Below are 26,993 nucleotides of genomic sequence, written 5' to 3' on the forward strand. Positions count from 1 at the left end.
TGCATTCAACTAACAGAGTTGAACCTTATTTTGATTGAGCCTTTCTGAAACACTCTTTCTGTAGAAACTGCAATTGGACATTCTGAGCGCTAAGAGGCCTATATTGGGAAAAAGAATATCTTCAAATAAAAACTACACAGAAGTATTGTGTGAAACTTATTTCTGATATGTTCATTAAGCTAACAGAGTTAAACCATACTTTTGATTGCGCAGTTCTGAACACTCTTTCTGTAGAAAATGCAAGTGGACATTCGGAGCGCTAAGAGGGTAATAGTGGAAAAAGGAATATATTCAAATATAAACTACACAGTAGCATTCTGTGAAAATTCTTTCTGTTCTTTGCATTCAACTAACAGAGTTGAACCTTACTTTTGATTGAGCCGTTCTGAAACACTCTTTCTGTAGAAACTGCAATTGGGCATGCTAAGCGCTAAGAGGCCTACATTGGGAAAAAGAATATCTTCAAATAAAAACTACACAGATGCATTCTGTGAAACTTATTTCTGTTCTGTAAATTCAGTTAACAGAGATAAAACATATTTTTGATTGAGCAGTTATGAAACACTCTTTTTGTAGAAAATGCAAGTGGAGATTCGGAGCGCTAAGTGGGTAATAGTGGAAAAAGGAATGTCTTCAAATGTAAACTACACAGAATCATTCGGTGAAACTTCTTTCTGATCTGTGCATTCAGCTAACAGAGTTAAACCATACTTTTGATTGAGCAGATCTGAACACTCTTTCTGTATAAAATGCAACTGGACATTTGGAGCGCTAAGAGCGTAGTAGTGGAAAAAGGAATATATTCAAATATAAACTACACAGAAGCATTCTGTGAAACTTCTTTCTGATCTGAGCATTCAGCTAACAGAGTTATACCATACTTTGGATTGAGCAGTTTTGAAACACTCTGTCTGTAGAAAATGCAACTGGACATTCGTAGCGCTAAGTGGGTAATAGTGGAAAAAAGAATATGTTCAAATATAAACTACACAGAAGCATTGTATGAAACTTCTTTCTGTTCTGTGCATTCAACTAACAGAGTTTAACCTTACTTTTGATTGAGCCGTTCTGAAACACTCTTTCTGTAGAAACTGCAATTGGACATTCTGAGCGCTAAGAGGCCTATATTGGAAAAAAAGAATGTCTACAAATAAAAACTACACAGAAGAATTGTGTGAAACTTCTTTCTGTTCTGTTTGTTCAACTAAAAGAGTTGAACCTTAGTTTTGATTGAGCCGTTCTGAAACACTCTTTCTGTAGAAAATGCAAGTGGAGATTCGGAGCGCTAAGAGGGTAATAGTGGAAAAAGGAATGTCTCCAAATATAAACTACACAGAATCATTCTGTGAAACTTCTTTCTGATCTGTGCATTCAGCTAACAGAGTTAAACCATACTTTTGATTGAGCAGATCTGAACACTCTTTCTGTAGAAAATGCAACTGGACATTTGGAGCGCTAAGAGAATAGTAGTGGAAAAAGGAATATATTCAAATATAAACTACACAGAAGCATTCTGTGAAACTTCTTTCTGATCTGAGCATTCAGCTAACAGAGTTAAACCATACTTTTGATTGAGCAGTTTTGAAACACTCTGTCTGTAGAAAATGCAACTTGACATTCGTAGCGCTAAGTGGGTAATAGTGGAAAAAAGAATATGTTCAAATATAAACTACACAGAATCATTTTATGAAACTTCTTTCTGTTCTGTGCATTCAACTAACAGAGTTGAACCTTACTTTTGATTGAGCCTTTCTGAAACACTCTTTCTGTAGAAACTGCAATTGGACATTCTGAGCGCTAAGAGGCCTATATTGGGAAAAAGAATATCTTCAAATAAAAACTACACAGAAGCATTGTGTGAAACTTCTTTCTGATATGTTCATTAAGCTAACAGAGTTAAACCATACTTTTGATTGCGCAGTTCTGAACACTCTTTCTGTAGAAAATGCAAGTGGACATTCGGAGCGCTAAGAGGGTAATAGTGGAAAAAGGAATATATTCAAATATAAACTACACAATAGCATTCTGTGAAAATCCTTTCTGTTCTGTGCATTCAACTAACAGAGTTGAACCTTACTTTTGATTGAGCCGTTCTGAAACACTCTTTCTGTAGAAACTGCAATTGGGCATGCTAAGCGCTAAGAGGCCTACATTGGGAAAAAGAATATCTTCAAATAAAATCTACACAGATGCATTCTGTGAAACTTATTTCTGATCTGTAAATTCAGATAACAGAGATAAAACATATTTTTGATTGAGCAGTTATGAAACACTCTTTTTGTAGAAAATGCAAGTGGAGATTCGGAGCGCTAAGAGGGTAATAGTGGAAAAAGGAATGTCTTCAAATATAAACTACACAGAATCATTCGGTGAAACTTCTTTCTGATCTGTGCATTCAGCTAACAGAGTTAAACCATACTTTTGATTGAGCAGATCTGAACACTCTTTCTGTAGAAAATGCAACTGGACATTTGGAGCGCTAAGAGCGTAGTAGTGGAAAAAGGAATATATTCAAATATAAACTACACAGAAGCATTCTGTGAAACTTCTTTCTGATCTGAGCATTCAGCTAACAGAGTTAAACCATACTTTGGATTGAGCAGTTTTGAAACACTCTGTCTGTAGAAAATGCAACTGGACATTCGTAGCGCTAAGTGGGTAATAGTGGAAAAAAGAATATGTTCAAATATAAACTACACAGAAGCATTGTATGAAACTTCTATCTGTTCTGTGCATTCAACTAACAGAGTTGAACCTTACTTTTGATTGAGCCATTCTGAAACACTCTTTCTGTAGAAACTGCAATTGGACATTCTGAGCGCTAAGAGGCCTATATTGGAAAAAAAGAATGTCTACAAATAAAAACTACACAGAAGAATTGTGTGAAACTTCTTTCTGTTCTGTTTGTTCAACTAAAAGAGTTGAACCTTAGTTTTGATTGAGCCGTTCTGAAACACTCTTTCTGTAGAAAATGCAAGTGGAGATTCGGAGCGCTAAGAGGGTAATAGTGGAAAAAGGAATGTCTCCAAATATAAACTACACAGAATCATTCTGTGAAACTTCTTTCTGATCTGTGCATTCAGCTAACAGAGTTAAACCATACTTTTGATTGAGCAGATCTGAACACTCTTTCTGTAGAAAATGCAACTGGACATTTGGAGCGCTAAGAGAGTAGTAGTGGAAAAAGGAATATATTCAAATATAAACTACACAGAAGCATTCTGTGAAACTTCTTTCTGATCTGAGCATTCAGCTAACAGAGTTAAACCATACTTTTGATTGAGCAGTTTTGAAACACTCTGTCTGTAGAAAATGCAACTTGACATTCATAGCGCTAAGTGGGTAATAGTGGAAAAAAGAATATGTTCAAATATAAACTACACAGAATCATTGTATGAAACTTCTTTCTGTTCTGTGCATTCAACTAACAGAGTTGAACCTTACTTTTGATTGAGCCTTTCTGAAACACTCTTTCTGTAGAAACTGCAATTGGACATTCTGAGCGCTAAGAGGCCTATATTGGGAAAAAGAATATCTTCAAATAAAAACTACACAGAAGCATTGTGTGAAACTTCTTTCTGATATGTTCATTAAGCTAACAGAGTTAGACCATAATTTTGATTGCGCAGTTCTGAACACTCTTTCTGTAGAAAATGCAAGTGGACATTCGGAGCGCTAAGAGGGTAATAGTGGAAAAAGGAATATATTCAAATATAAACTACACAGTAGCATTCTGTGAAAATTCTTTCTGTTCTGTGCATTCAACTAACAGAGTTGAACCTTACTTTTGATTGAGCCATTCTGAAACACTCTTTCTGTAGAAACTGCAATTGGACATGCTAAGCGCTAAGAGGCCTACATTGGGAAAAAGAATATCTTCAAATAAAAACTACACAGATGCATTCTGTGAAACTTATTTCTGATCTGTAAATTCAGTTAACAGAGATAAAACATATTTTTGATTGAGCAGTTATGAAACACTCTTTTTGTAGAAAATGCAAGTGGAGATTCGGAGCGCTAAGAGGGTAATAGTGGAAAAAGGAATGTCTTCAAATATAAACTACACAGAATCATTCGGTGAAACTTCTTTCTGATCTGTGCATTCAGCTAACAGAGTTAAACCATACTTTTGATTGAGCAGATCTGAACACACTTTCTGTAGAAAATGCAACTGGACATTTGGAGCGCTAAGAGCGTAGTAGTGGAAAAAGGAATATATTCAAATATAAACTACACAATAGCATTCTGTGAAAATCCTTTCTGTTCTGTGCATTCAACTAACAGAGTTGAACCTTACTTTTGATTGAGCCGTTCTGAAACACTCTTTCTGTAGAAACTGCAATTGGGCATGCTAAGCGCTAAGAGGCCTACATTGGGAAAAAGAATATCTTCAAATAAAATCTACACAGATGCATTCTGTGAAACTTATTTCTGATCTGTAAATTCAGATAACAGAGATAAAACATATTTTTGATTGAGCAGTTATGAAACACTCTTTTTGTAGAAAATGCAAGTGGAGATTCGGAGCGCTAAGAGGGTAATAGTGGAAAAAGGAATGTCTTCAAATATAAACTACACAGAATCATTCGGTGAAACTTCTTTCTGATCTGTGCATTCAGCTAACAGAGTTAAACCATACTTTTGATTGAGCAGATCTGAACACTCTTTCTGTAGAAAATGCAACTGGACATTTGGAGCGCTAAGAGCGTAGTAGTGGAAAAAGGAATATATTCAAATATAAACTACACAGAAGCATTCTGTGAAACTTCTTTCTGATCTGAGCATTCAGCTAACAGAGTTAAACCATACTTTGGATTGAGCAGTTTTGAAACACTCTGTCTGTAGAAAATGCAACTGGACATTCGTAGCGCTAAGTGGGTAATAGTGGAAAAAAGAATATGTTCAAATATAAACTACACAGAAGCATTGTATGAAACTTCTTTCTGTTCTGTGCATTCAACTAACAGAGTTGAACCTTACTTTTGATTGAGCCATTCTGAAACACTCTTTCTGTAGAAACTGCAATTGGACATTCTGAGCGCTAAGAGGCCTATATTGGAAAAAAAGAATGTCTACAAATAAAAACTACACAGAAGAATTGTGTGAAACTTCTTTCTGTTCTGTTTGTTCAACTAAAAGTGTTGAACCTTAGTTTTGATTGAGCCGTTCTGAAACACTCTTTCTGTAGAAAATGCAAGTGGAGATTCGGAGCGCTAAGAGGGTAATAGTGGAAAAAGGAATGTCTCCAAATATAAACTACACAGAATCATTCTGTGAAACTTCTTTCTGATCTGTGCATTCAGCTAACAGAGTTAAACCATACTTTTGATTGAGCAGATCTGAACACTCTTTCTGTAGAAAATGCAACTGGACATTTGGAGCGCTAAGAGAGTAGTAGTGGAAAAAGGAATATATTCAAATATAAACTACACAGAAGCATTCTGTGAAACTTCTTTCTGATCTGAGCATTCAGCTAACAGAGTTAAACCATACTTTTGATTGAGCAGTTTTGAAACACTCTGTCTGTAGAAAATGCAACTTGACATTCGTAGCGCTAAGTGGGTAATAGTGGAAAAAAGAATATGTTCAAATATAAACTACACAGAATCATTGTATGAAACTTCTTTCTGTTCTGTGCATTCAACTAACAGAGTTGAACCTTACTTTTGATTGAGCCTTTCTGAAACACTCTTTCTGTAGAAACTGCAATTGGACATTCTGAGCGCTAAGAGGCCTATATTGGGAAAAAGAATATCTTCAAATAAAAACTACACAGAAGCATTGTGTGAAACTTCTTTCTGATATGTTCATTAAGCTAACAGAGTTAGACCATAATTTTGATTGCGCAGTTCTGAACACTCTTTCTGTAGAAAATGCAAGTGGACATTCGGAGCGCTAAGAGGGTAATAGTGGAAAAAGGAATATATTCAAATATAAACTACACAGTAGCATTCTGTGAAAATTCTTTCTGTTCTGTGCATTCAACTAACAGAGTTGAACCTTACTTTTGATTGAGCCGTTCTGAAACACTCTTTCTGTAGAAACTGCAATTGGACATGCTAAGCGCTAAGAGGCCTACATTGGGAAAAAGAATATCTTCAAATAAAAACTACACAGATGCATTCTGTGAAACTTATTTCTGATCTGTAAATTCAGTTAACAGAGATAAAATATATTTTTGATTGAGCAGTTATGAAACACTCTTTTTGTAGAAAATGCAAGTGGAGATTCGGAGCGCTAAGAGGGTAATAGTGGAAAAAGGAATGTCTTCAAATATAAACTACACAGAATCATTCGGTGAAACTTCTTTCTGATCTGTGCATTCAGCTAACAGAGTTAAACCATACTTTTGATTGAGCAGATCTGAACACACTTTCTGTAGAAAATGCAACTGGACATTTGGAGCGCTAAGAGCGTAGTAGTGGAAAAAGGAATATATTCAAATATAAACTACACAGAAGCATTCTGTGAAACTTCTTTCTGATCTGAGCATTCAGCTAACAGAGTTAAACCATACTTTGGATTGAGCAGTTTTGAAACACTCTGTCTGTAGAAAATGCAACTGGACATTCGTAGCGCTAAGTGGGTAATAGTGGAAAAAAGAATATGTTCAAATATAAACTACACAGAAGCATTGTATGAAACTTCTTTCTGTTCTGTGCATTCAACTAACAGAGTTGAACCTTACATTTGATTGAGCCGTTCTGAAACACTCTTTCTGTAGTAACTGCAATTGGACATTCTGAGCGCTAAGAGGCCTATATTGGAAAAAAAGAATGTCTACAAATAAAAACTACACAGAAGAATTGTGTGAAACTTCTTTCTGTTCTGTTTGTTCAACTAAAAGAGTTGAACCTTAGTTTTGATTGAGCCGTTCTGAAACACTCTTTCTGTAGAAAATGCAAGTGGAGATTCGGAGCGCTAAGAGGGTAATAGTGGAAAAAGGAATGTCTCCAAATATAAACTACACAGAATCATTCTGTGAAACTTCTTTCTGATCTGTGCATTCAGCTAACAGAGTTAAACCATACTTTTGATTGAGCAGATCTGAACACTCTTTCTGTAGAAAATGCAACTGGACATTTGGAGCGCTAAGAGAGTAGTAGTGGAAAAAGGAATATATTCAAATATAAACTACACAGAAGCATTCTGTGAAACTTCTTTCTGATCTGAGCATTCAGCTAACAGAGTTAAACCATACTTTTGATTGAGCAGTTTTGAAACACTCTGTCTGTAGAAAATGCAACTTGACATTCGTAGCGCTAAGTGGGTAATAGTGGAAAAAAGAATATGTTCAAATATAAACTACACAGAATCATTGTATGAAACTTCTTTCTGTTCTGTGCATTCAACTAACAGAGTTGAACCTTACTTTTGATTGAGCCTTTCTGAAACACTCTTTCTGTAGAAACTGCAATTGGACATTCTGAGCGCTAAGAGGCCTATATTGGGAAAAAGAATATCTTCAAATAAAAACTACACAGAAGCATTGTGTGAAACTTCTTTCTGATATGTTCATTAAGCTAACAGAGTTAGACCATAATTTTGATTGCGCAGTTCTGAACACTCTTTCTGTAGAAAATGCAAGTGGACATTCGGAGCGCTAAGAGGGTAATAGTGGAAAAAGGAATATATTCAAATATAAACTACACAGTAGCATTCTGTGAAAATTCTTTCTGTTCTGTGCATTCAACTAACAGAGTTGAACCTTACTTTTGATTGAGCCGTTCTGAAACACTCTTTCTGTAGAAACTGCAATTGGACATGCTAAGCGCTAAGAGGCCTACATTGGGAAAAAGAATATCTTCAAATAAAAACTACACAGATGCATTCTGTGAAACTTATTTCTGATCTGTAAATTCAGTTAACAGAGATAAAACATATTTTTGATTGAGCAGTTATGAAACACTCTTTTTGTAGAAAATGCAAGTGGAGATTCGGAGCGCTAAGAGGGTAATAGTGGAAAAAGGAATGTCTTCAAATATAAACTACACAGAATCATTCGGTGAAACTTCTTTCTGATCTGTGCATTCAGCTAACAGAGTTAAACCATACTTTTGATTGAGCAGATCTGAACACACTTTCTGTAGAAAATGCAACTGGACATTTGGAGCGCTAAGAGCGTAGTAGTGGAAAAAGGAATATATTCAAATATAAACTACACAGAAGCATTCTGTGAAACTTCTTTCTGATCTGAGCATTCAGCTAACAGAGTTAAACCATACTTTGGATTGAGCAGTTTTGAAACACTCTGTCTGTAGAAAATGCAACTGGACATTCGTAGCGCTAAGTGGGTAATAGTGGAAAAAAGAATATGTTCAAATATAAACTACACAGAAGCATTGTATGAAACTTCTTTCTGTTCTGTGCATTCAACTAACAGAGTTGAACCTTACATTTGATTGAGCCGTTCTGAAACACTCTTTCTGTAGAAACTGCAATTGGACATTCTGAGCGCTAAGAGGCCTATATTGGAAAAAAAGAATGTCTACAAATAAAAACTACACAGAAGAATTGTGTGAAACTTCTTTCTGTTCTGTTTGTTCAACTAAAAGAGTTGAAACTTAGTTTTGATTGAGCCGTTCTGAAACAATCTTTCTGTAGAAAATGCAAGTGGAGATTCGGAGCGCTAAGAGGGTAATAGTGGAAAAAGGAATGTCTCCAAATATAAACTACACAGAATCATTCTGTGAAACTTCTTTCTGATCTGTGCATTCAGCTAACAGAGTTAAACCATACTTTTGATTGAGCAGATCTGAACACTCTTTCTGTAGAAAATGCAACTGGACATTTGGAGCGCTAAGAGAGTAGTAGTGGAAAAAGGAATATATTCAAATATAAACTACACAGAAGCATTCTGTGAAACTTCTTTCTGATCTGAGCATTCAGCTAACAGAGTTAAACCATACTTTTGATTGAGCAGTTTTGAAACACTCTGTCTGTAGAAAATGCAACTTGACATTCGTAGCGCTAAGTGGGTAATAGTGGAAAAAAGAATATGTTCAAATATAAACTACACAGAAGCATTGTATGAAACTTCTTTCTGTTTTGTGCATTCAACTAACAGAGTTGAACCTTATTTTGATTGAGCCTTTCTGAAACACTCTTTCTGTAGAAACTGCAATTGGACATTCTGAGCGCTAAGAGGCCTATATTGGGAAAAAGAATATCTTCAAATAAAAACTACACAGAAGTATTGTGTGAAACTTATTTCTGATATGTTCATTAAGCTAACAGAGTTAAACCATACTTTTGATTGCGCAGTTCTGAACACTCTTTCTGTAGAAAATGCAAGTGGACATTCGGAGCGCTAAGAGGGTAATAGTGGAAAAAGGAATATATTCAAATATAAACTACACAGTAGCATTCTGTGAAAATTCTTTCTGTTCTGTGCATTCAACTAACAGAGTTGAACCTTACTTTTGATTGAGCCTTTCTGAAACACTCTTTCTGTAGAAACTGCAATTGGGCATGCTAAGCGCTAAGAGGCCTACATTGGGAAAAAGAATATCTTCAAATAAAAACTACACAGATGCATTCTGTGAAACTTATTTCTGTTCTGTAAATTCTGTTAACAGAGATAAAACATATTTTTGATTGAGCAGTTATGAAACACTCTTTTTGTAGAAAATGCAAGTGGAGATTCGGAGCGCTAAGTGGGTAATAGTGGAAAAAGGAATGTCTTCAAATATAAACTACACAGAATCATTCGGTGAAACTTCTTTCTGATCTGTGCATTCAGCTAACAGAGTTAAACCATACTTTTGATTGAGCAGATCTGAACACTCTTTCTGTATAAAATGCAACTGGACATTTGGAGCGCTAAGAGCGTAGTAGTGGAAAAAGGAATATATTCAAATATAAACTACACAGAAGCATTCTGTGAAACTTCTTTCTGATCTGAGCATTCAGCTAACAGAGTTATACCATACTTTGGATTGAGCAGTTTTGAAACACTCTGTCTGTAGAAAATGCAACTGGACATTCGTAGCGCTAAGTGGGTAATAGTGGAAAAAAGAATATGTTCAAATATAAACTACACAGAAGCATTGTATGAAACTTCTTTCTGTTCTGTGCATTCAACTAACAGAGTTTAACCTTACTTTTGATTGAGCCGTTCTGAAACACTCTTTCTGTAGAAACTGCAATTGGGCATTCTGAGCGCTAAGAGGCCTATATTGGAAAAAAAGAATGTCTACAAATAAAAACTACACAGAAGAATTGTGTGAAACTTCTTTCTGTTCTGTTTGTTCAACTAAAAGAGTTGAACCTTAGTTTTGATTGAGCCGTTCTGAAACACTCTTTCTGTAGAAAATGCAAGTGGAGATTCGGAGCGCTAACAGGGTAATAGTGGAAAAAGGAATGTCTCCAAATATAAACTACACAGAATCATTCTGTGAAACTTCTTTCTGATCTGTGCATTCAGCTAACAGAGTTAAACCATACTTTTGATTGAGCAGATCTGAACACTCTTTCTGTAGAAAATGCAACTGGACATTTGGAGCGCTAAGAGAATAGTAGTGGAAAAAGGAATATATTCAAATATAAACTACACAGAAGCATTCTGTGAAACTTCTTTCTGATCTGAGCATTCAGCTAACAGAGTTAAACCATACTTTTGATTGAGCAGTTTTGAAACACTCTGTCTGTAGAAAATGCAACTTGACATTCGTAGCGCTAAGTGGGTAATAGTGGAAAAAAGAATATGTTCAAATATAAACTACACAGAATCATTTTATGAAACTTCTTTCTGTTCTGTGCATTCAACTAACAGAGTTGAACCTTACTTTTGATTGAGCCTTTCTGAAACACTCTTTCTGTAGAAACTGCAATTGGACATTCTGAGCGCTAAGAGGCCTATATTGGGAAAAAGAATATCTTCAAATAAAAACTACACAGAAGCATTGTGTGAAACTTCTTTCTGATATGTTCATTAAGCTAACAGAGTTAAACCATACTTTTGATTGCGCAGTTCTGAACACTCTTTCTGTAGAAAATGCAAGTGGACATTCGGAGCGCTAAGAGGGTAATAGTGGAAAAAGGAATATATTCAAATATAAACTACACAATAGCATTCTGTGAAAATCCTTTCTGTTCTGTGCATTCAACTAACAGAGTTGAACCTTACTTTTGATTGAGCCGTTCTGAAACACTCTTTCTGTAGAAACTGCAATTGGGCATGCTAAGCGCTAAGAGGCCTACATTGGGAAAAAGAATATCTTCAAATAAAATCTACACAGATGCATTCTGTGAAACTTATTTCTGATCTGTAAATTCAGATAACAGAGATAAAACATATTTTTGATTGAGCAGTTATGAAACACTCTTTTTGTAGAAAATGCAAGTGGAGATTCGGAGCGCTAAGAGGGTAATAGTGGAAAAAGGAATGTCTTCAAATATAAACTACACAGAATCATTCGGTGAAACTTCTTTCTGATCTGTGCATTCAGCTAACAGAGTTAAACCATACTTTTGATTGAGCAGATCTGAACACTCTTTCTGTAGAAAATGCAACTGGACATTTGGAGCGCTAAGAGCGTAGTAGTGGAAAAAGGAATATATTCAAATATAAACTACACAGAAGCATTCTGTGAAACTTCTTTCTGATCTGAGCATTCAGCTAACAGAGTTAAACCATACTTTGGATTGAGCAGTTTTGAAACACTCTGTCTGTAGAAAATGCAACTGGACATTCGTAGCGCTAAGTGGGTAATAGTGGAAAAAAGAATATGTTCAAATATAAACTACACAGAAGCATTGTATGAAACTTCTTTCTTTTCTGTGCATTCAACTAACAGAGTTGAACCTTACTTTTGATTGAGCCATTCTGAAACACTCTTTCTGTAGAAACTGCAATTGGACATTCTGAGCGCTAAGAGGCCTATATTGGAAAAAAAGAATGTCTACAAATAAAAACTACACAGAAGAATTGTGTGAAACTTCTTTCTGTTCTGTTTGTTCAACTAAAAGAGTTGAACCTTAGTTTTGATTGAGCCGTTCTGAAACACTCTTTCTGTAGAAAATGCAAGTGGAGATTCGGAGCGCTAAGAGGGTAATAGTGGAAAAATGAATGTCTCCAAATATAAACTACACAGAATCATTCTGTGAAACTTCTTTCTGATCTGTGCATTCAGCTAACAGAGTTAAACCATACTTTTGATTGAGCAGATCTGAACACTCTTTCTGTAGAAAATGCAACTGGACATTTGGAGCGCTAAGAGAGTAGTAGTGGAAAAAGGAATATATTCAAATATAAACTACACAGAAGCATTCTGTGAAACTTCTTTCTGATCTGAGCATTCAGCTAACAGAGTTAAACCATACTTTTGATTGAGCAGTTTTGAAACACTCTGTCTGTAGAAAATGCAACTTGACATTCGTAGCGCTAAGTGGGTAATAGTGGAAAAAAGAATATGTTCAAATATAAACTACACAGAATCATTGTATGAAACTTCTTTCTGTTCTGTGCATTCAACTAACAGAGTTGAACCTTACTTTTGATTGAGCCTTTCTGAAACACTCTTTCTGTAGAAAGTGCAATTGGACATTCTGAGCGCTAAGAGGCCTATATTGGGAAAAAGAATATCTTCAAATAAAAACTACACAGAAGCATTGTGTGAAACTTCTTTCTGATATGTTCATTAAGCTAACAGAGTTAAACCATACTTTTGATTGCGCAGTTCTGAACACTCTTTCTGTAGAAAATGCAAGTGGACATTCGGAGCGCTAAGAGGGTAATAGTGGAAAAAGGAATATATTCAAATATAAACTACACAGTAGCATTCTGTGAAAATTCTTTCTGTTCTGTGCATTCAACTAACAGAGTTGAACCTTACTTTTGATTGAGCCGTTCTGAAACACTCTTTCTGTAGAAACTGCAATTGGGCATGCTAAGCGCTAAGAGGCCTACATTGGGAAAAAGAATATCTTCAAATAAAATCTACACAGATGCATTCTGTGAAACTTATTTCTGATCTGTAAATTCAGATAACAGAGATAAAACATATTTTTGATTGAGCAGTTATGAAACACTCTTTTTGTAGAAAATGCAAGTGGAGATTCGGAGCGCTAAGAGGGTAATAGTGGAAAAAGGAATGTCTTCAAATATAAACTACACAGAATCATTCGGTGAAACTTCTTTCTGATCTGTGCATTCAGCTAACAGAGTTAAACCATACTTTTGATTGAGCAGATCTGAACACTCTTTCTGTAGAAAATGCAACTGGACATTTGGAGCGCTAAGAGCGTAGTAGTGGAAAAAGGAATATATTCAAATATAAACTACACAGAAGCATTCTGTGAAACTTCTTTCTGATCTGAGCATTCAGCTAACAGAGTTAAACCATACTTTGGATTGAGCAGTTTTGAAACACTCTGTCTGTAGAAAATGCAACTGGACATTCGTAGCGCTAAGTGGGTAATAGTGGAAAAAAGAATATGTTCAAATATAAACTACACAGAAGCATTGTATGAAACTTCTATCTGTTCTGTGCATTCAACTAACAGAGTTGAACCTTACTTTTGATTGAGCCATTCTGAAACACTCTTTCTGTAGAAACTGCAATTGGACATTCTGAGCGCTAAGAGGCCTATATTGGAAAAAAAGAATGTCTACAAATAAAAACTACACAGAAGAATTGTGTGAAACTTCTTTCTGTTCTGTTTGTTCAACTAAAAGAGTTGAACCTTAGTTTTGATTGAGCCGTTCTGAAACACTCTTTCTGTAGAAAATGCAAGTGGAGATTCGGAGCGCTAAGAGGGTAATAGTGGAAAAAGGAATGTCTCCAAATATAAACTACACAGAATCATTCTGTGAAACTTCTTTCTGATCTGTGCATTCAGCTAACAGAGTTAAACCATACTTTTGATTGAGCAGATCTGAACACTCTTTCTGTAGAAAATGCAACTGGACATTTGGAGCGCTAAGAGAGTAGTAGTGGAAAAACTAATATATTCAAATATAAACTACACAGAAGCATTCTGTGAAACTTCTTTCTGATCTGAGCATTCAGCTAACAGAGTTAAACCATACTTTTGATTGAGCAGTTTTGAAACACTCTGTCTGTAGAAAATGCAACTTGACATTCATAGCGCTAAGTGGGTAATAGTGGAAAAAAGAATATGTTCAAATATAAACTACACAGAATCATTGTATGAAACTTCTTTCTGTTCTGTGCATTCAACTAACAGAGTTGAACCTTACTTTTGATTGAGCCTTTCTGAAACACTCTTTCTGTAGAAACTGCAATTGGACATTCTGAGCGCTAAGAGGCCTATATTGGGAAAAAGAATATCTTCAAATAAAAACTACACAGAAGCATTGTGTGAAACTTCTTTCTGATATGTTCTTTAAGCTAACAGAGTTAGACCATAATTTTGATTGCGCAGTTCTGAACACTCTTTCTGTAGAAAATGCAAGTGGACATTCGGAGCGCTAAGAGGGTAATAGTGGAAAAAGGAATATATTCAAATATAAACTACACAGTAGCATTCTGTGAAAATTCTTTCTGTTCTGTGCATTCAACTAACAGAGTTGAACCTTACTTTTGATTGAGCCGTTCTGAAACACTCTTTCTGTAGAAACTGCAATTGGACATGCTAAGCGCTAAGAGGCCTACATTGGGAAAAAGAATATCTTCAAATAAAAACTACACAGATGCATTCTGTGAAACTTATTTCTGATCTGTAAATTCAGTTAACAGAGATAAAACATATTTTTGATTGAGCAGTTATGAAACACTCTTTTTGTAGAAAATGCAAGTGGAGATTCGGAGCGCTAAGAGGGTAATAGTGGAAAAAGGAATGTCTTCAAATATAAACTACACAGAATCATTCGGTGAAAATTCTTTCTGATCTGTGCATTCAGCTAACAGAGTTAATCCATACTTTTGATTGAGCAGATCTGAACACACTTTCTGTAGAAAATGCAACTGGACATTTGGAGCGCTAAGAGCGTAGTAGTGGAAAAAGGAATATATTCAAATATAAACTACACAATAGCATTCTGTGAAAATCCTTTCTGTTCTGTGCATTCAACTAACAGAGTTGAACCTTACTTTTGATTGAGCCGTTCTGAAACACTCTTTCTGTAGAAACTGCAATTGGGCATGCTAAGCGCTAAGAGGCCTACATTGGGAAAAAGAATATCTTCAAATAAAATCTACACAGATGCATTCTGTGAAACTTATTTCTGATCTGTAAATTCAGATAACAGAGATAAAACATATTTTTGATTGAGCAGTTATGAAACACTCTTTTTGTAGAAAATGCAAGTGGAGATTCGGAGCGCTAAGAGGGTAATAGTGGAAAAAGGAATGTCTTCAAATATAAACTACACAGAATCATTCGGTGAAACTTCTTTCTGATCTGTGCATTCAGCTAACAGAGTTAAACCATACTTTTGATTGAGCAGATCTGAACACTCTTTCTGTAGAAAATGCAACTGGACATTTGGAGCGCTAAGAGCGTAGTAGTGGAAAAAGGAATATATTCAAATATAAACTACACAGAAGCATTCTGTGAAACTTCTTTCTGATCTGAGCATTCAGCTAACAGAGTTAAACCATACTTAGGATTGAGCAGTTTTGAAACACTCTGTCTGTAGAAAATGCAACTGGACATTCGTAGCGCTAAGTGGGTAATAGTGGAAAAAAGAATATGTTCAAATATAAACTACACAGAAGCATTGTATGAAACTTCTTTCTGTTCTGTGCATTCAACTAACAGAGTTGAACCTTACTTTTGATTGAGCCATTCTGAAACACTCTTTCTGTAGAAACTGCAATTGGACATTCTGAGCGCTAAGAGGCCTATATTGGAAAAAAAGAATGTCTACAAATAAAAACTACACAGAAGAATTGTGTGAAACTTCTTTCTGTTCTGTTTGTTCAACTAAAAGAGTTGAACCTTAGTTTTGATTGAGCCGTTCTGAAACACTCTTTCTGTAGAAAATGCAAGTGGAGATTCGGAGCGCTAAGAGGGTAATAGTGGAAAAAGGAATGTCTCCAAATATAAACTACACAGAATCATTCTGTGAAACTTCTTTCTGATCTGTGCATTCAGCTAACAGAGTTAAACCATACTTTTGATTGAGCAGATCTGAACACTCTTTCTGTAGAAAATGCAACTGGACATTTGGAGCGCTAAGAGAGTAGTAGTGGAAAAAGGAATATATTCAAATATAAACTACACAGAAGCATTCTGTGAAACTTCTTTCTGATCTGAGCATTCAGCTAACAGAGTTAAACCATACTTTTGATTGAGCAGTTTTGAAACACTCTGTCTGTAGAAAATGCAACTTGACATTCGTAGCGCTAAGTGGGTAATAGTGGAAAAAAGAATATGTTCAAATATAAACTACACAGAATCATTGTATGAAACTTCTTTCTGTTCTGTGCATTCAACTAACAGAGTTGAACCTTACTTTTGATTGAGCCTTTCTGAAACACTCTTTCTGTAGAAACTGCAATTGGACATTCTGAGCGCTAAGAGGCCTATATTGGGAAAAAGAATATCTTCAAATAAAAACTACACAGAAGCATTGTGTGAAACTTCTTTCTGATATGTTCATTAAGCTAACAGAGTTAGACCATAATTTTGATTGCGCAGTTCTGAACACTCTTTCTGTAGAAAATGCAAGTGGACATTCGGAGCGCTAAGAGGGTAATAGTGGAAAAAGGAATATATTCAAATATAAACTACACAGTAGCATTCTGTGAAAATTCTTTCTGTTCTGTGCATTCAACTAACAGAGTTGAACCTTACTTTTGATTGAGCCGTTCTGAAACACTCTTTCTGTAGAAACTGCAATTGGACATGCTAAGCGCTAAGAGGCCTACATTGGGAAAAAGAATATCTTCAAATAAAAACTACACAGATGCATTCTGTGAAACTTATTTCTGATCTGTAAATTCAGTTAACAGAGATAAAATATATTTTTGATTGAGCAGTTATGAAACACTCTTTTTGTAGAAAATGCAAGTGGAGATTCGGAGCGCTAAGAGGGTAATAGTGGAAAAAGGAATGTCTTCAAATATAAACTACACAGAATCATTCGGTGAAACTTCTTTCTGATCTGTGCATTCAGCTAACAGAGTTAAACCATACTTTTGATTGAGCAGATCTGAACACACTTTCTGTAGAAAATGCAACTGGACATTTGGAGCGCTAAGAGCGTAGTAGTGGAAAAAGGAATATATTCAAATATAAACTACACAGAAGCATTCTGTGAAACTTCTTTCTGATCTGAGCATTCAGCTAACAGAGTTAAACCATACTTTGGATTGAGCAGTTTTGAAACACTCTGTCTGTAGAAAATGCAACTGGACATTCGTAGCGCTAAGTGGGTAATAGTGGAAAAAAGAATATGTTCAAATATAAACTACACAGAAGCATTGTATGAAACTTCTTTCTGTTCTGTGCATTCAACTAACAGAGTTGAACCTTACATTTGATTGAGCCGTTCTGAAACACTCTTTCTGTAGTAACTGCAATTGGACATTCTGAGCGCTAAGAGGCCTATATTGGAAAAAAAGAATGTCTACAAATAAAAACTACACAGAAGAATTGTGTGAAACTTCTTTCTGTTCTGTTTGTTCAACTAAAAGAGTTGAACCTTAGTTTTGATTGAGCCGTTCTGAAACACTCTTTCTGTAGAAAATGCAAGTGGAGATTCGGAGCGCTAAGAGGGTAATAGTGGAAAAAGGAATGTCTCCAAATATAAACTACACAGAATCATTCTGTGAAACTTCTTTCTGATCTGTGCATTCAGCTAACAGAGTTAAACCATACTTTTGATTGAGCAGATCTGAACACTCTTTCTGTAGAAAATGCAACTGGACATTTGGAGCGCTAAGAGAGTAGTAGTGGAAAAAGGAATATATTCAAATATAAACTACACAGAAGCATTCTGTGAAACTTCTTTCTGATCTGAGCATTCAGCTAACAGAGTTAAACCATACTTTTGATTGAGCAGTTTTGAAACACTCTGTCTGTAGAAAATGCAACTTGACATTCGTAGCGCTAAGTGGGTAATAGTGGAAAAAAGAATATGTTCAAATATAAACTACACAGAATCATTGTATGAAACTTCTTTCTGTTCTGTGCATTCAACTAACAGAGTTGAACCTTACTTTTGATTGAGCCTTTCTGAAACACTCTTTCTGTAGAAACTGCAATTGGACATTCTGAGCGCTAAGAGGCCTATATTGGGAAAAAGAATATCTTCAAATAAAAACTACACAGAAGCATTGTGTGAAACTTCTTTCTGATATGTTCATTAAGCTAACAGAGTTAGACCATAATTTTGATTGCGCAGTTCTGAACACTCTTTCTGTAGAAAATGCAAGTGGACATTCGGAGCGCTAAGAGGGTAATAGTGGAAAAAGGAATATATTCAAATATAAACTACACAGTAGCATTCTGTGAAAATTCTTTCTGTTCTGTGCATTCAACTAACAGAGTTGAACCTTACTTTTGATTGAGCCGTTCTGAAACACTCTTTCTGTAGAAACTGCAATTGGACATGCTAAGCGCTAAGAGGCCTACATTGGGAAAAAGAATATCTTCAAATAAAAACTACACAGATGCATTCTGTGAAACTTATTTCTGATCTGTAAATTCAGTTAACAGAGATAAAAAATATTTTTGATTGAGCAGTTATGAAACACTCTTTTTGTAGAAAATGCAAGTGGAGATTCGGAGCGCTAAGAGGGTAATAGTGGAAAAAGGAATGTCTTCAAATATAAACTACACAGAATCATTCGGTGAAACTTCTTTCTGATCTGTGCATTCAGCTAACAGAGTTAAACCATACTTTTGATTGAGCAGATCTGAACACACTTTCTGTAGAAAATGCAACTGGACATTTGGAGCGCTAAGAGCGTAGTAGTGGAAAAAGGAATATATTCAAATATAAACTACACAGAAGCATTCTGTGAAACTTCTTTCTGATCTGAGCATTCAGCTAAAAGAGTTAAACCATACTTTGGATTGAGCAGTTTTGAAACACTCTGTCTGTAGAAAATGCAACTGGACATTCGTAGCGCTAAGTGGGTAATAGTGGAAAAAAGAATATGTTCAAATATAAACTACACAGAAGCATTGTATGAAACTTCTTTCTGTTCTGTGCATTCAACTAACAGAGTTGAACCTTACATTTGATTGAGCCGTTCTGAAACACTCTTTCTGTAGAAACTGCAATTGGACATTCTGAGCGCTAAGAGGCCTATATCGGAAAAAAAGAATGTCTACAAATAAAAACTACACAGAAGAATTGTGTGAAACTTCTTTCTGTTCTGTTTGTTCAACTAAAAGAGTTGAAACTTAGTTTTGATTGAGCCGTTCTGAAACAATCTTTCTGTAGAAAATGCAAGTGGAGATTCGGAGCGCTAAGAGGGTAATAGTGGAAAAAGGAATGTCTCCAAATATAAACTACACAGAATCATTCTGTGAAACTTCTTTCTGATCTGTGCATTCAGCTAACAGAGTTAAACCATACTTTTGATTGAGCAGATCTGAACACTCTTTCTGTAGAAAATGCAACTGGACATTTGGAGCGCTAAGAGAGTAGTAGTGGAAAAAGGACTATATTCAAATATAAACTACACAGAAGCATTCTGTGAAACTTCTTTCTGATCTGAGCATTCAGCTAACAGAGTTAAACCATACTTTTGATTGAGCAGTTTTGAAACACTCTGTCTGTAGAAAATGCAACTTGACATTCGTAGCGCTAAGTGGGTAATAGTGGAAAAAAGAATATGTTCAAATATAAACTACACAGAAGCATTGTATGAAACTTCTTTCTGTTTTGTGCATTCAACTAACAGAGTTGAACCTTATTTTGATTGAGCCTTTCTGAAACACTCTTTCTGTAGAAACTGCAATTGGACATTCTGAGCGCTAAGAGGCCTATATTGGGAAAAAGAATATCTTCAAATAAAAACTACACAGAAGTATTGTGTGAAACTTATTTCTGATATGTTCATTAAGCTAACAGAGTTAAACCATACTTTTGATTGCGCAGTTCTGAACACTCTTTCTGTAGAAAATGCAAGTGGACATTCGGAGCGCTAAGAGGGTAATAGTGGAAAAAGGAATATATTCAAATATAAACTACACAGTAGCATTCTGTGAAAATTCTTTCTGTTCTGTGCATTCAACTAACAGAGTTGAACCTTACTTTTGATTGAGCCGTTCTGAAACACTCTTTCTGTAGAAACTGCAATTGGGCATGCTAAGCGCTAAGAGGCCTACATTGGGAAAAAGAATATCTTCAAATAAAAACTACACAGATGCATTCTGTGAAACTTATTTCTGTTCTGTAAATTCAGTTAACAGAGATAAAACATATTTTTGATTGAGCAGTTATGAAACACTCTTTTTCTAGAAAATGCAAGTGGAGATTCGGAGCGCTAAGTGGGTAATAGTGGAAAAAGGAATGTCTTCAAATATAAACTACACAGAATCATTCGGTGAAACTTCTTTCTGATCTGTGCATTCAGCTAACAGAGTTAAACCATACTTTTGATTGAGCAGATCTGAACACTCTTTCTGTATAAAATGCAACTGGACATTTGGAGCGCTAAGAGCGTAGTAGTGGAAAAAGGAATATATTCAAATATAAACTACACAGAAGCATTCTGTGAAACTTCTTTCTGATCTGAGCATTCAGCTAACAGAGTTATACCATACTTTGGATTGAGCAGTTTTGAAACACTCTGTCTGTAGAAAATGCAACTGGACATTCGTAGCGCTAAGTGGGTAATAGTGGAAAAAAGAATATGTTCAAATATAAACTACACAGAAGCATTGTATGAAACTTCTTTCTGTTCTGTGCATTCAACTAACAGAGTTTAACCTTACTTTTGATTGAGCCGTTCTGAAACACTCTTTCTGTAGAAACTGCAATTGGACATTCTGAGCGCTAAGAGGCCTATATTGGAAAAAAAGAATGTCTACAAATAAAAACTACACAGAAGAATTGTGTGAAACTTCTTTCTGTTCTGTTTGTTCAACTAAAAGAGTTGAACCTTAGTTTTGATTGAGCCGTTCTGAAACACTCTTTCTGTAGAAAATGCAAGTGGAGATTCGGAGCGCTAAGAGGGTAATAGTGGAAAAAGGAATGTCTCCAAATATAAACTACACAGAATCATTCTGTGAAACTTCTTTCTGATCTGTGCATTCAGCTAACAGAGTTAAACCATACTTTTGATTGAGCAGATCTGAACACTCTTTCTGTAGAAAATGCAACTGGACATTTGGAGCGCTAAGAGAATAGTAGTGGAAAAAGGAATATATTCAAATATAAACTACACAGAAGCATTCTGTGAAACTTCTTTCTGATCTGAGCATTCAGCTAACAGAGTTAAACCATACTTTTGATTGAGCAGTTTTGAAACACTCTGTCTGTAGAAAATGCAACTTGACATTCGTAGCGCTAAGTGGGTAATAGTGGAAAAAAGAATATGTTCAAATATAAACTACACAGAATCATTTTATGAAACTTCTTTCTGTTCTGTGCATTCAACTAACAGAGTTGAACCTTACTTTTGATTGAGCCTTTCTGAAACGCTCTTTCTGTAGAAACTGCAATTGGACATTCTGAGCGCTAAGAGGCCTATATTGGGAAAAAGAATATCTTCAAATAAAAACTACACAGAAGCATTGTGTGAAACTTCTTTCTGATATGTTCATTAAGCTAACAGAGTTAACCATACTTTTGATTGCGCAGTTCTGAACACTCTTTCTGTAGAAAATGCAAGTGGACATTCGGAGCGCTAAGAGGGTAATAGTGGAAAAAGGAATATATTCAAATATAAACTACACAATAGCATTCTGTGAAAATCCTTTCTGTTCTGTGCATTCAACTAACAGAGTTGAACCTTACTTTTGATTGAGCCGTTCTGAAACACTCTTTCTGTAGAAACTGCAATTGGGCATGCTAAGCGCTAAGAGGCCTACATTGGGAAAAAGAATATCTTCAAATAAAATCAACACAGATGCATTCTGTGAAACTTATTTCTGATCTGTAAATTCAGATAACAGAGATAAAACATATTTTTGATTGAGCAGTTATGAAACACTCTTTTTGTAGAAAATGCAAGTGGAGATTCGGAGCGCTAAGAGGGTAATAGTGGAAAAAGGAATGTCTTCAAATATAAACTACACAGAATCATTCGGTGAAACTTCTTTCTGATCTGTGCATTCAGCTAACAGAGTTAAACCATACTTTTGATTGAGCAGATCTGAACACTCTTTCTGTAGAAAATGCAACTGGACATTTGGAGCGCTAAGAGCGTAGTAGTGGAAAAAGGAATATATTCAAATATAAACTACACAGAAGCATTCTGTGAAACTTCTTTCTGATCTGAGCATTCAGCTAACAGAGTTAAACCATACTTTGGATTGAGCAGTTTTGAAACACTCTGTCTGTAGAAAATGCAACTGGACATTCGTAGCGCTAAGTGGGTAATAGTGGAAAAAAGAATATGTTCAAATATAAACTACACAGAAGCATTGTATGAAACTTCTTTCTTTTCTGTGCATTCAACTAACAGAGTTGAACCTTACTTTTGATTGAGCCATTCTGAAACACTCTTTCTGTAGAAACTGCAATTGGACATTCTGAGCGCTAAGAGGCCTATATTGGAAAAAAAGAATGTCTACAAATAAAAACTACACAGAAGAATTGTGTGAAACTTCTTTCTGTTCTGTTTGTTCAACTAAAAGAGTTGAACCTTAGTTTTGATTGAGCCGTTCTGAAACACTCTTTCTGTAGAAAATGCAAGTGGAGATTCGGAGCGCTAAGAGGGTAATAGTGGAAAAAGGAATGTCTCCAAATATAAACTACACAGAATCATTCTGTGAAACTTCTTTCTGATCTGTGCATTCAGCTAACAGAGTTAAACCATACTTTTGATTGAGCAGATCTGAACACTCTTTCTGTAGAAAATGCAACTGGACATTTGGAGCGCTAAGAGAGTAGTAGTGGAAAAAGGAATATATTCAAATATAAACTACACAGAAGCATTCTGTGAAACTTCTTTCTGATCTGAGCATTCAGCTAACAGAGTTAAACCATACTTTTGATTGAGCAGTTTTGAAACACTCTGTCTGTAGAAAATGCAACTTGACATTCGTAGCGCTAAGTGGGTAATAGTGGAAAAAAGAATATGTTCAAATATAAACTACACAGAATCATTGTATGAAACTTCTTTCTGTTCTGTGCATTCAACTAACAGAGTTGAACCTTACTTTTGATTGAGCCTTTCTGAAACACTCTTTCTGTAGAAAGTGCAATTGGACATTCTGAGCGCTAAGAGGCCTATATTGGGAAAAAGAATATCTTCAAATAAAAACTACACAGAAGCATTGTGTGAAACTTCTTTCTGATATGTTCATTAAGCTAACAGAGTTAAACCATACTTTTGATTGCGCAGTTCTGAACACTCTTTCTGTAGAAAATGCAAGTGGACATTCGGAGCGCTAAGAGGGTAATAGTGGAAAAAGGAATATATTCAAATATAAACTACACAGTAGCATTCTGTGAAAATTCTTTCTGTTCTGTGCATTCAACTAACAGAGTTGAACCTTACTTTTGATTGAGCCGTTCTGAAACACTCTTTCTGTAGAAACTGCAATTGGGCATGCTAAGCGCTAAGAGGCCTACATTGGGAAAAATAATATCTTCAAATAAAATCTACACAGATGCATTCTGTGAAACTTATTTCTGATCTGTAAATTCAGATAACAGAGATAAAACATATTTTTGATTGAGCAGTTATGAAACACTCTTTTTGTAGAAAATGCAAGTGGAGATTCGGAGCGCTAAGAGGGTAATAGTGGAAAAAGGAATGTCTTCAAATATAAACTACACAGAATCATTCGGTGAAACTTCTTTCTGATCTGTGCATTCAGCTAACAGAGTTAAACCATACTTTTGATTGAGCAGATCTGAACACTCTTTCTGTAGAAAATGCAACTGGACATTTGGAGCGCTAAGAGCGTAGTAGTGGAAAAAGGAATATATTCAAATATAAACTACACAGAAGCATTCTGTGAAACTTCTTTCTGATCTGAGCATTCAACTAACAGAGTTAAACCATACTTTTGATTGAGCAGTTTGGAAACACTCTGTCTGTAGAAAATGCAACTGGACATTCGTAGCGCTAAGTGGGTAATAGTGGAAAAAAGAATATGTTCAAATATAAACTACACAGAAGCATTGTATGAAACTTCTTTCTGTTCTGTACATTCAACTAAAAGAGTTGAACCTTACTTTTGATTGAGCCGTTCTGAAACACTCTTTCTGTAGAAACTGCAATTGGACATTCTGAGCGCTAAGAGGCCTATATTGGGAAAAAGAATGTCTACAAATAAAAACTACACAGAAGAATTGTGTGAAACTTCTTTCTGTTCTGTTTGTTCAACTAAAAGAGTTGAACCTTAGTTTTGATTGAGCCGTTCTGAAACACTCTTTCTGTAGAAAATGCAAGTGGAGATTCGGAGCACTAAGAGGGTAATAGTGGAAAAAGGAATGTCTCCAAATATAAACTACACAGAATCATTCTGTGAAACTTCTTTCTGATCTGTGCATTCAGCTAACAGAGTTAAACCATACTTTTGATTGAGCAGATCTGAACACTCTTTCTGTAGAAAATGCAACTGGACATTTGGAGCGCTAAGAGAGTAGTAGTGGAAAAAGGAATATATTCAAATATAAACTACACAGAAGCATTCTGTGAAACTTCTTTCTGATCTGAGCATTCAGCTAACAGAGTTAAACCATACTTTTGATTGAGCAGTTTTGAAACACTCTGTCTGTAGAAAATGCAACTGGACATTCGTAGCGCTAAGTGGGTAATAGTGGAAAAAAGAATATGTTCAAATATAAACTACACAGAAGCATTGTATGAAACTTCTTTCTGTTCTGTGCATTCAACTAACAGAGTTGAACCTTACTTTTGATTGAGCCTTTCTGAAACACTCTTTCTGTAGAAACTGCAATTGGACATTCTGAGCGCTAAGAGGCCTCTATTGGGAAAAATAATATCTTCAAATTAAAACTACACAGAAGCATTGTGTGAAACTTATTTCTGATATGTTCATTAAGCTAACAGAGTTAAACCATACTTTTGATTGCACAGTTCTGAACACTCTTTCTGTAGAAAATGCAAGTGGACATTCGGAGCGCTAAGAGGGTAATAGTGGAAAAAGGAATATATTCAAATATAAACTACACAGTAGCATTCTGTGAAAATTCTTTCTGTTCTGTGCATTCAACTAACAGAGTTGAACCTTACTTTTGATTGAGCCGTTCTGAAACACTCTTTCTGTAGAAACTGCAATTGGGCATGCTAAGCGCTAAGAGGCCTACATTGGGAAAAATAATATCTTCAAATAAAATCTACACAGATGCATTCTGTGAAACTTATTTCTGATCTGTAAATTCAGATAACAGAGATAAAACATATTTTTGATTGAGCAGTTATGAAACACTCTTTTTGTAGAAAATGCAAGTGGAGATTCGGAGCGCTAAGAGGGTAATAGTGGAAAAAGGAATGTCTTCAAATATAAACTACACAGAATCATTCGGTGAAACTTCTTTCTGATCTGTGCATTCAGCTAACAGAGTTAAACCATACTTTTGATTGAGCAGATCTGAACACTCTTTCTGTAGAAAATGCAACTGGACATTTGGAGCGCTAAGAGCGTAGTAGTGGAAAAAGGAATATATTCAAATATAAACTACACAGAAGCATTCTGTGAAACTTCTTTCTGATCTGAGCATTCAACTAACAGAGTTAAACCATACTTTTGATTGAGCAGTTTGGAAACACTCTGTCTGTAGAAAATGCAACTGGACATTCGTAGCGCTAAGTGGGTAATAGTGGAAAAAAGAATATGTTCAAATATAAACTACACAGAAGCATTGTATGAAACTTCTTTCTGTTCTGTACATTCAACTAAAAGAGTTGAACCTTACTTTTGATTGAGCCGTTCTGAAACACTCTTTCTGTAGAAACTGCAATTGGACATTCTGAGCGCTAAGAGGCCTATATTGGGAAAAAGAATGTCTACAAATAAAAACTACACAGAAGAATTGTGTGAAACTTCTTTCTGTTCTGTTTGTTCAACTAAAAGAGTTGAACCTTAGTTTTGATTGAGCCGTTCTGAAACACTCTTTCTGTAGAAAATGCAAGTGGAGATTCGGAGCACTAAGAGGGTAATAGTGGAAAAAGGAATGTCTCCAAATATAAACTACACAGAATCATTCTGTGAAACTTCTTTCTGATCTGTGCATTCAGCTAACAGAGTTAAACCATACTTTTGATTGAGCAGATCTGAACACTCTTTCTGTAGAAAATGCAACTGGACATTTGGAGCGCTAAGAGAGTAGTAGTGGAAAAAGGAATATATTCAAATATAAACTACACAGAAGCATTCTGTGAAACTTCTTTCTGATCTGAGCATTCAGCTAACAGAGTTAAACCATACTTTTGATTGAGCAGTTTTGAAACACTCTGTCTGTAGAAAATGCAACTGGACATTCGTAGCGCTAAGTGGGTAATAGTGGAAAAAAGAATATGTTCAAATATAAACTACACAGAAGCATTGTATGAAACTTCTTTCTGTTCTGTGCATTCAACTAACAGAGTTGAACCTTACTTTTGATTGAGCCTTTCTGAAACACTCTTTCTGTAGAAACTGCAATTGGACATTCTGAGCGCTAAGAGGCCTCTATTGGGAAAAATAATATCTTCAAATTAAAACTACACAGAAGCATTGTGTGAAACTTATTTCTGATATGTTCATTAAGCTAACAGAGTTAAACCATACTTTTGATTGCGCAGTTCTGAACACTCTTTCTGTAGAAAATGCAAGTGGACATTCGGAGCGCTAAGAGGGTAATAGTGGAAAAAGGAATATATTCAAATATAAACTACACAATAGCATTCTGTGAAAATCCTTTCTGTTCTGTGCATTCAACTAAC

This window comes from Symphalangus syndactylus, chromosome 15, assembly GCF_028878055.3.
Source record: "Symphalangus syndactylus isolate Jambi chromosome 15, NHGRI_mSymSyn1-v2.1_pri, whole genome shotgun sequence".
Classification (NCBI taxonomy): domain Eukaryota; kingdom Metazoa; phylum Chordata; class Mammalia; order Primates; family Hylobatidae; genus Symphalangus; species Symphalangus syndactylus.